This window comes from Lycium ferocissimum, chromosome 1 (assembly GCF_029784015.1).
Source record: "Lycium ferocissimum isolate CSIRO_LF1 chromosome 1, AGI_CSIRO_Lferr_CH_V1, whole genome shotgun sequence".
NCBI classification, from domain to species: Eukaryota; Viridiplantae; Streptophyta; class Magnoliopsida; order Solanales; family Solanaceae; genus Lycium; species Lycium ferocissimum.
In genome coordinates, this window is record NC_081342.1 from 27,784,647 (window position 1) to 27,796,616 (window position 11,970).

Sequence of the window (11,970 nt, forward strand, 5' to 3'; positions counted from 1 at the left end):
ATGAATATGATGTCTTTATTTATAAAGGTTTCAAAGCATAGGGATTTCATGTTGTTATGAAACGATTGAGCTTACCCTTATGATTTCTTACTTCATTAATTGTTGGGTATTTATATCTACTTGTTCCTTTAAGGTGGGATTACAGGGGGTTTTTTTAAATATAATAGGGGGCTATCGACCTTAAGTTTTTACCCATAAAGTTATATTTTCTGGGCCCCAGCACCCCGGTTTGGATTATATAGCTACGAGTATATATTTTTATACATATTACGGGATATGGGGGAAAAAGGGAAACCGGTACCCCAAACCCCCCGATCACCCGGATATCGCCTTGGACGCGGGATCCCCGGACGCGGGATATAGGGGATAAAGGATCGTTTTTTGTTCCGGGGATTATAAATTTTTTAGGGAAAAAACGTTCTTTTGGAACAATATAATATATTTATGGATTGGGTTGGTGGTTTATGATGTATAATATTTACGGATGGACGTTACATTCATAATAATATAGTATCTATGGATCGGGCCATTCGCTCCACGGCAATATAATATATTTATGGATCGGGCCGTTCGTTTTGCAGTAATATAATATATTTATGGATTGGACCATTCATTCCGCGACAATATAATATATTTATGGGTTGGGTATACGTTATAACGGCCTCTTATTTATGTTTCTTTATGTTTCTATATATATATATATATATATATATATATATATATATATGAGAAACGTTTTTCTAAGAAAAAAACCAAGCATGCATGATGTTCGCCTTGAGAGGCAATCGGATATCCGGGTTATCCTTAACTCATGTTATCATTACGTATCTCTTATTTTACATTATATTATTCATGCCGCATACTCGGTCGTTGTTAAATGCGCGGCGTGTTCTTTCGTTTAGGACGATTGCGTTACGTACCGCCAGTCTTGGTAGTCGGGCGAGCAACCCGATGCGATAGGATTTTCCCTTAGTGACGGTCGGTCGCTCCCGCAGTCCGGAGCCACGATCCTTTGGGGTACTCATTTTTGATTTGTACATATAAGTATGACGAGATCTTGTCCCATCCTTCCTACAGTTATAATCCATAGAGGTCCATAGACATTTGTATGTAGTTAGCAAGTTATGTAGCCTTGCCGGCTCTATGATACTCGTGATGTTGTACTTGGTCCGGAGCCACAGTCTTTGGGGTATGATATTTTGATTTGTACATATAAGTATGACGAGATCTTGTCCCATCCTTCCTACAGTTATAATCCATAGAGGTCCATAGACATTTGTATGTAGTTAGCAAGTTATGTAGCCTTGCCGGCTCTATGATACTCGTGATGTTGTAGCGACTTTATTGGATCGCATATGTACATATATGCTGGATTACCAGATATTTTTTATGTTGGGCCCTTTTTGCGTGCAGGTATTTTTTGAGTTATGGCATATGATGTTCAAGGTAACTGTTAAATCAAGTGGTTCCTGGCCTATGGGGTCGCAGCCTGTCATGCCCCTAGTTGGGGTGTGACAAATTAGTATCAGAGCAGTTCTGTCCTAAGGATTTTCTATAGATCGTATCCAGTAGAGTCTTGTTTATGGGTGTGAAGTGCGCCACACTCATAAACTGGAGGCTGCGGGGCATTTAGGGATGATTGACCTTCCTTTCTTATATTAGATCGTGCGATAGAGCTATGCTATCAGGATTTCCTTTTTTTTTTTCTTAACCGTGCATTATGTTTTCAGTGACGCCTATGAAGAGGAAAGCAACAGTGGCCCAGAAAGACAAGATAGTGGCTGGAGGGAGGACTGAGCAGGAATCGCCAGTAGACGTAGAGAAGAGTGAGTTCCCCAATGGGGCTCCACCTCGGATCTCTTATACTTTACCCATTTCAGAGGAACACGAAGGGGCATCAACTCCGGCTCCAGCACCCCCAGTTCCTCCACCAGGTGCCACGGACCAGGAGATGCGACGGCGCCTCCTTTTCGCCGATTAGTAGCGGCTAAAGATCGACGGCAGGTGCGGACATTTATAATAGGGGGTCAGAGGAAGAAGGTCAGGTCTTCAAGGATTGACAGTGACTTCGGAGGTGGTCCGAGGCAGCCTTTCTCTAGGTACTCAGCTTGTTCAACAACTAGTGCGCCTCCACAGTTTCCTGGACCCAAGTTTGATAAACCTAGCTACTATAGGCTAGTTCCGAGCTCCATGTTACACCCGCTCTACGTGTTACACCCCCGTACCTCGGAAGTAATCGGTTAAATTTGAATGTAAGTATGTCGAGCTATGGCTAGGTAAAACAACTTTAGAGTGTGAGGAACGAACCATTATTAAGTATATTGTTTAAGTAAAGGATGAATTATGATCTTGTAAGTCGTAACCGTGAAGGACAACCTTGGAACCAAAGGACATGACCATTATCAAGTATGATTAGTGATAAATATCACGTATGGAGAGTTTTGGAAGATTTCGGGATCAAATAAATCGAAGAAAATAAGTTTGACGAAAATTTGGAAAAAGTTGGCAGGATTTTGGGAAGATTTTTAGTCAACTTTGGAGGGGTATATCTCCTAGTATATTAGGAGTTTTAAGGTGTTTCAAAAGCCTAAAATAAAGTTCGTCGAGTCTAGTTTTCAACGCAATAAACCGCTCATCGATATGACATCGGAGTAGAGAATTATGGACATTACAAGATAGGCCGACAAAGTAAAAACGGTGCTATACTGCTACAGTAACCAACGTGCTACATACTGCTCCAGTAATTGCTACAGTGACCCCCCCCCCCCGCGCGACTTTAACCACCTATCAGAGGGTCAAAACCCTTTTATTTTCATTAAAAATCAAATGAAAAAGCTCAGCAAACATATAGGGGTATTTATGTTATAAAAAATTGAGAGAATTGAGTGATTTTAGCTAATCGAGGCTCGGATAGCGCATAATCGCGATTATAGTATCATTTGGCGGTGGATCTTGACGTGGATTCAAGTGGATATTGAAGATATTTCTCTTTTAACAAGAACAAGGTATGAATCTTTTATCATTAATATTAATTTCAGTTTATTTACGGAGATAAAATCATTAAATAGTCGTATAACAAGTTGAATAGTTGAGAAATTTGGAAAACATCATGTGGGATGTTTTATGGAGTCTATTGGTGTTGATAATGTTGTTGTGATGTTGGTATTGTTGTTGTTGTTGGTTATTGGATTTTTATTTCGAGCAAGGCATATAAACAGGGGAGTCTTTAGAATTTCGACAGATTCTGAATAAATTTAAATTGAGGGATTAAGATAAGCATGTGACAATGAGCCTAACAATAATATGAATGGTTTACATGTAGATTTACGAGCTTGAAAGGATAAACGTTGATTATGTTAAATCCCGTATTTTCTACATTGGGATATTCTGAGCTGGCCGCGATAAGTTAAGGACAAGGCTATTTTCCGATTTCGTTTTAAGGAACAAGTTGCTTATAATCTTATTGGTATGGAATATTAAGGAATATTAGGGGTTAAAGGTTAATTAAGGGAAGTTAATATTTCATGAAACAAGGCCATGTGGCCGTGTGGCTTAGGTGGGGTACCACCCATGGCTTGGCTAAATTTAATTGATCCAAGCCATGTGTGGGGCATAGTCCACTTGGATGAATTATATATGTAGTCAAGTGATGACAAACTAATCATATTCATCATCTTTTCACATTTAGAAACTTGGAGAAACTTGGAGAGAAAAAAAAGACCATTCGGCCATGGCAAGCCAAAATTGAGGTCCAAAAATCTTGATCAAAAAATATTTTCTTCTCAGTATTTCAACCAATCGGAAGGTCCTTATTAACGTGGAGTAGTTGTTGGAACAATCAAACCATTCATTCTTGCAAAGCACAAACCCTAGCCAAGTTGAGAAGATAAGGATTAATCTTCTTTTACATGTGTTATGGATGGTTTTTACATGTTGTAGTATGTAGAAATGAATGAAATTCATGAAACCCTATGTGTTGGTGTTGGGCCGTGTAGGTGTGTGTGGTGTAGGAGTGATGAACTAATTTTATTTAGTATTTTTGGTTGTTGTTGTTGTAGATTCTATGATGTAAAATGAAGATTTAATGGTTCAAGTTGAAGTTGTAATCGTTGTGGGCTGTTTTAGAAGCTAATGTGATTTTAATAAAGTTTCTTGTATTTATGAGAATAATGTGGTTAACGTGTGGATGTTGGTGTAGTTTATGAATTTGGAAGAAAGAAATGTGTTGTTGTCGTTCCTATTGAAATTGGAAGGTTTCGGGTGGAGTGGTATGTTGGTTGGGTTGTTTTGAATATTGTGCGGATTGTTTGAAGTGTACTTGAATCTTGTTTGAATGATCTCGGGCTAGTACTTGAACGTGTGAGCATTGATGTTGGTTTGATTGTATGAGGTTGATTTGAATGTAAATGGAATGTTGTCGAATTATGTAGAAAAAGTTACTAACGTTAGAGTGCGTTTTGAAAATAATTGTTAATGTTGTTAGTATGGTTGTTGGTATTGTTGTTGATGATTTGGCCGAGTTGAATTCTCGGGTTGTTGAATTTATAGGGGAAATGCTTTGCTCCAAATTTACGTAGATAAAGTGCTAGCTTGGGATTTTATTCCTAAGTACCTATAGCTAATGTTTGGTATCTATTGACGTTATTGTAGATCTTGGGAAGCCCGAGACTTAAGTTCAGATTAGCTTAGGAAGCGGACGAGGTATGTAAAGCTTAACCTTTCTTTCTTTTGGCATGTCTTAGATGTAAGTAAGGTATGATATAATACGAGCCTTGGGGTAACTCCATTCATAAGATCCGAGTATGTCTACGATTCTTATTCACTTCTTGATATTCGCACTCTCAATATAGTCGAGCTGTTGCCTTGAGTCTCTTGTGTGATTGGATAGTAAATGTTGCATAAAGAGTTCTTGTTCCTAAAGGATTCTATATTGAATAATGCCCGTAACTTTCATGAACGGGCTCGGACTGCTTTGATATGTTCGTAAAGTGCTCTCTAATGCATAATGCCCGTAACTTTCATGGGCGGGCTCAAATTGGTTTGATACATGTCTATGATCTCTAAGACTCTCTTTAATGTAGTCCTAATGGCAATTATAACGGATTTAATATGACTATCGTTTTAATGCTCGAACGTGATTACTTACTTATCTAAGTGCCGAAATGATGATTTATATGCATATGGTTTCTTACTCTCTTTCGTGCTAGTTGTTATTATCTTTTACCGAGTTCGGGTAGGGTATGTATTCGTGCAGATTTATATACCGCATTGCTCGTAGTCCCGAAAGGGCGGGTACGTTACACACCGAGTCCCCTCATTAGAGGGCGTATGACGTATATATATATATATATATATATATATATATATATATATATATATATATATATATATATATATATATACATATATGATACGATGACATGATGATATGATGATATGGGGATGGCGGCCATACGGCATATGATGATTCCATTCACCGAGTCCCTCGGCTGGGGCGGGTATGGTATATATATATGATGACATGATGATATGATGATTCTATTCACCGAGTCCCTCACAAGAGGGCCGGGTACGGTATATATATATATATGTGATGATATGATGACATGATGATTTTATTTACCGAGTCCCTCACTAGAGGGTCGGGACACGTTATATAAGTATATGTACAAGACGATTATTCACTTATGTTTCTAAGTCCCCTAATGAGATTTATGATATTGACATGCATGGTTTATGTTTCAAAGGCAAGCCTTGTGGTTTTACGGTTACATGCTATTTTCTATACTCCTTACTTCGGATACGATTGTTCTTGTATTCCATGCTTTACATGCTCAGTACATACTCCGTACTGACCCCCTTTCTTTGGGGGCTGCGTTTCATGCCCGCAGGTACAGACGCACGATTTGGTGATCCGCCAGCTTAGGATATCTATTCTGCCATCTTGGAGTGCTCCCTTGTTCCGGAGCCCATATTTTTGGTGCAGACACTTTCGTTTTATATATATATATATGTTTATCCAGGGGTACGGCGGGGCCCTGTCCCGTTATATGATTTTGTTGCTACTCTTAGAGTTCTGTAGACATACATGTGGGTTGTGATTAGCTACTGTTCGGTTGTGTTTGTGTGATTTATGTTTTGGGCGTCCCCATTCGCAATGGCAGCCTCGTCGGCTGCGTGTATATACGTTTCGGGATGTTGTGTATATTATGGTAGCCTTGCCGGCATATGTGCGATATGTATATATATGCGACGCCTTACCTTTCTGTGTGTATAAGTCCTTATTATGCTCGCTGTGGACTGATTGTAGTTAGCAGGTGTGTACGAGTGCCCAGCTCGGGCACTAGTCACGGCCTACGGGGTTGGGTCGTGACAAAAGTGGTATCAAAGTGGTTCGTCCTCGGAGTGTCTACAGATCGTGTCTAGTAGAGTCTTGTTTATCGGAGTGTTCTGCACCACATCTATAAACAGGAGGCTACAGGACATTTAGGATGTTATCTTTCTTTCTTGCTCTAGATCGTGCGATAGAGCTGTATTATCAGGATGACTCCTCCCTAATGAATTGTTATTTTTACAGCGATGCCTCCAAAGAAGGCGACAGCTGCCCAGAAGGGCAAGTCAGTAGCTGGAGAGACCAGCTAGGCCCGGAGGGTCACTAGGGCCCATGCCCAGCGTATGCCTAAGGTTGTGCTCCCGTCAGCGAGTTGCTACACCGCCCTTATCGAGAGGAGCATGGAGCGACGGCCATGCGGTCGAGCGGCTCCACCGCCGGCTCACGAGGTTCCGGTACCCGATCCTCCGGCCCCCGGCCAGGGGCGGAGGATGGGGCCGCGATGAGAGAGAGGTCCGATTCTTGACCGAGATAGTGGCGAGGGAGCTGCGGAGACCGGGTTAGGAGGTGATTATCTTGCGGGCATGATGATAGTCGAGGGCCCGTGATTTCTTGACTTGTAATCCCCCCGAGTTCTACGGGTCAAAAGCCGAGAGGATCCCCGGCGGTTTATTCGACGGATACGCGCCGCACGAGGATAATTAGAGCTTCCGAGATCGGTACGTCGGCCGGCTTCATCGGTTGCGTGATGTAGCCGTTACCGGGTATGAGTCGTAGGAGTTGTCTAGGGGCGAGGATGCTCCTCCAGCAGTATGAGACGAGTTTGTGGAGGCCTTTCTGGGCCACTTTCTACCTCCATAGATGCGGCGAGCCAGAGTTGATAGATTCCTACGCCTGAGGCAGAATGGTAGGAGCGTTCGAGATTATAGCCTTGAGTTCGATTCATTGGCTAGACATGCACCCACTATTGTAGCTGATATGACCGATAGGATGCATCGATATGTGATGGGGTTGGATCGTTATTTGGTTGATAGCTGTATGGTGATGGCTTCCCAGCCAGGGATGGATATTGCTCGGGTACAGGCGTATGCCCAGGGGATGGAGGATCGACATAGAGGCGTCAGCCCGACGGAGATCATGACGGGGCCAGCCCCAAGGGCTAGAGATCGGCGGCTATTCTGGGAGTCTCCGAGGCGGGCGGCCTCGACGATATAGCGAGATATCCTCCCCAGCCGGCACGGAGTACACCATCACAGTTTACAGGCAGGAGATCCGATAGTACAGGGTATTCAGGAGCAGGTCGAGGCTCCGGGGAGCTCGGGTTCCGAGGTGGACGGGGAGTTCGGGTCAGTCGAGGCCACCTTTGCCTCGGTGTTCTCGTTGTGGTAGGCCTCATTTTGGGGAATGCCGTTTCGCTACAGGTGCCTGCTTTACTTGCGGCCTTCAGGGCCATATTATGAGAGAGTGTCCGTATAGGGATAGTCCAGTGGTGCGGCTCGGCCTTTATTGGGTCGATTCTTTGGATCATCTTCTCCTGTACCCATGCGCCCTATGGGGCAGGGTATACCGACACCAGCAGGCCGTGGCAGAGGCCGTGGCGGAGCCTCCAGTTCTAGCGGTCCATCGAACCGCCTATATGCGTTGGCCAGTAGACAGGATCAGGAGGCATCACCAAATGCGGTTACAGGTATATGAGTCCTTATTGGAATACTTTTATCTATGTGTATTTGCTGTATGAGTGTTACTTAATAGCGGCAAGCAGAAATCCAAAGGCCGATAACCGAGCATTTGTAAGTAATGGCGATCAAGGTGTGTCTATCACCATTAGGAATCTGGAAGTCTAGGACGGAAAGTAGTCATATCCATAGGTGAAAAGTGAATATTGAGGATTGAAAAAAAGGCTAAAATAGTAATTGTAGAGTAAGAAGAGTAAGAGACCCTTTCTAATTTGGAGGGAGGTGTGTTGTGAGAATATTTTGGAATCTGTTAAGACTTCAATTTACTCCAGATTATATGATGAAGGTCATGCAGTGAGGTGGACGCGATTATACTAGCATTAAAGCATCATATTTCATCAGAGTTCCAAGGTTAAGCGTGCTGGAGCGAGAGAAATTTTAGGATGGGTGACCCGCAGGAAGTGTACTAAAAGTCCTACAAAGTCGGTTCGGGAGAGCCAAATGGGAAGCTAGAGTGGCCTAAGGAAAATTAGAGTATACGAAGTGGGTGGAAACCTTAAGAGGGGTCGCGTGGTAGGGACGGACTAGACCTAGGGAAGAGAAAAAAGGTACATCATAGCTCTAGGAATTAGGGTGAGTTGGAATAGCGTTTGGAAATATTTTGTAAGCGAGATGGTAGCAATTATATGTATATATGTATATATATATACATATATATATATATATATATATATATATATATACGGGGTAGTAAGGTTAAAGTGACAAACGTTATCAGGTAAGCCGATGCTGTTGTCGCTACAGGGTAAGCTTGGAAAGTTTAATACAATGATATTTGGAAAAGAATGATTAGGTCGTCAACGATGCTAAGAGATTTCTAACTCTCGAAAGATAAGTGCCGAAGGTGATGGATATCTGAAAATCATTGGTGTATTAGGACCTCCTTAATAAGGGGGGAAGAACATATTGGACTTGGAAGGGATTGCTCCAGAAAGGGAAACTTATTAGCTTGGAGCCAGAGTCGGAACATATCGGCATAGCAGGAAGGTATCAGCAGGAAGCAGAAACGAATTGACAATTGTAATAGAAGGAACAATGCTTGGTGGTTTGAAAATTTTTAAAGGAATAAAAAGACCCGTCACTCAAGTGAATGAAAGTAAAAGAGTTCACCGGATATTAGAGAACATCTCACGGATTACAAATTATACTAAACATGGGAGCATATGCTATAGGATTATATGAATCGTTAACGTGAAGCTATGCCCAACTACCATTGTAAGAAGGCCACACTGGAAAGCCAACAAGGAATAAGGACGAAACGATCGCGATACAAGAAAATCGAAGACACGTATACTAGTGTAATGAGAGAATCGTAAGGGAGTAAGAATTTCCGTAGCCCTATGCTTTTGGGTCGTATTGAGGATTTGAGGGAAAGAGGTTAAAGAAAAAGTTGCGACAAAAGCCCAAGGATTTAGTTTGAACTCGAATTATGAGTTGCCATAAGTGTAACTGGACCGTGAAGGATAGTGAAGGGTGCAGATCACCTACTAGCTAGCTTGATGTTGGGAAAACTAAGTTAATCGGCCCAGATATGCTTCAGCAAGCCATTGATAAGGTAAAATTTGTTCGAGAAAGGTTGTTAACAACTCAGAGTCGACAGAAGTCATATGCAGATAATCGACGTCGACACTTAGGGTTCCAGATTGGCGAGTGGGCATTCTTGAAAATATCACCCATGAAAGGTGTAATGAGATTCGACAAGAAGGAGAAGCTTAGCCCGAGATATATTGGGCCTTATTACATTGATCGTCAGGTAAAAAGGTTGCGGAATAAAGATGTGGCTTTCGTTAAGGTATTGTTGGCGGAACAATAACAGGGAGGAGATGACCTGGGAAGACGAAGAAGAGATGAAGAAGAAGTATCCCTACTTGTTTCCTATGCCTACAGGTAATCTAAACTCCTTAATTGGTTATGATTGCTGAATAAATTGTATGTGATAGCTACAAAAGAGACCCTCCCCCGAATTGCTTATAAGACCCTATAAGACTGGTTTAACATTCGAGGACGAATGTTCTAAAGGGGGAGGATGTTATATCCCGTATTTTGTACATTGGGATATTCCGAGCTAACCGCGATAAGTTAAGGACAAGGCTATTTTCTGATTTCATTTTAAGGCACAAGTTGCTTATAATCTTATTGGTATGGAATATTAAGGAAGATTAGGGGTTAAAGGTTAATTAAGGGAAGTTAATATTTCATGAAACAAGGCCATGTGGCCGTGTGGCTTAGGTGGGGTACCACCCATGGCTTGGCTAAATTTAATTGATCCAAGCCATGTGTGGGGCATAGTCCACTTGGATGAATTATATATGTAGTCAAGTGATGACAAACTAATCATATTCATCATATTTTCACATTTAGAAACTTGGAGAAACTTGGAGAAAGAAAAAGAAGACCATTCGGCCATGGCAAGCCAAAATTGAGGTCCAAAAATCTTGATCAAAAAAATATTTTCTTCTAGTATTTCAACCAATCGGAAGGTCCTTATTAACGTGGAGTAGTTGTTGGAACAATCAAACCATTCATTCTTGCAAAGCACAAACCCTAGCCAAGTTGAGAAGATAAGTGGAAAAGGTAAGGATTAATCTTCTTTTACATGTGTTATGGATGGTTTGTACATGTTGTAGTATGTAGAAATGAATGAAATTCATGAAACCCTATGTGTTGGTGTTGGGCCGTGTAGGTGTGTGTGGTGTAGGAGTGATGAACTAATTTTATTTAGTATTTTTGGTTGTTGTTGTTGTGGATTCTATGATGTAAAATGAAGATTTAATGGTTGAAGTTGAAGTTGTAATCGTTGTGGGCTGTTTTAGAAGCTAATGTGATTTTAATAAAGTTTCTTGTATTTATAAGAATAATGTGGTTAACGTGTGGATTGTTGGTGTAGTTTATGAATTTGGAAGAAAGAAATGTGTTGTTGTCGTTCCTATTGAAATTGGAAGGTTTCGGGTGGAGTGGTATGTTGGTTGGGTTGTTTTGACTATTGTGCGGATTGTTTGAAGTGTTCTTGAATCTTGTTTGAATGATCTCGGGCTAGTACTTGAACGTGTGAGCATTGATGTTGGTTTGATTGTATGAGGTTGATTTGAATGTAAATGGAATGTTGTCGAATTATGTAGAAAAGAGTTACTAACGTTAGAGTTCGTTTTGAAAATAATTGTTAATGTTGTTAGTATGGTTGTTGGTATTGTTGTTGATGATTTGGCCGAGTTGAATTCTCGGGGTTGTTGAATTTATAGGGGAAATGCTGCCCGAATTTCTGTAGATAAAGTGCTAGTTTGGGATTTTATTCCTAAGTACCTATAGCTAATGTTTGGTATCTATTGACGTTATTTTAGATCTTGGGAAGCCCGAGACTTAAGTTCGGATTAGCTTAGGAAGCGGACGAGGTATGTAAAGCTTAACCTTTCTTTCTTTGGCATGTCGTAGATGTAAGTAAGGTATGATATAATACGAGCCTTGGGGTAACTCCATTCATAAGATCCGAGCATGTCTACGATTCTTATTCACTTCTTGATATTCGCACTCTCAATATAGTCGAGCTGTTGCCTTGAGTCTCTTGCGTGATTGGATAGTAAATGTTGCATAAATAGTTCTTATTCCTAAAGGATTCTATGTTGAATAATGCCCGTAACTTTCATGAACGGGCTCGGACTGCTTTGATATGTTCGTAAAGTGCTCTCTAGTGCATAATGCCCGTAACTTTCATGGGTGGGCTCGGATTGGTTTGATACATGTCTATGATCTCTAAGACTCTCTTTAACGTAGTCCTAATGGCCATTATAACGGATTTAATATGACTATCGTTTTAATGCTCGAGCGTGATTACTTACTTATCTATCGAGTCTGAAATGATGATTTATATGCATATGGTTTCTCACTACTCTGCTCGTGCTAGCTGTT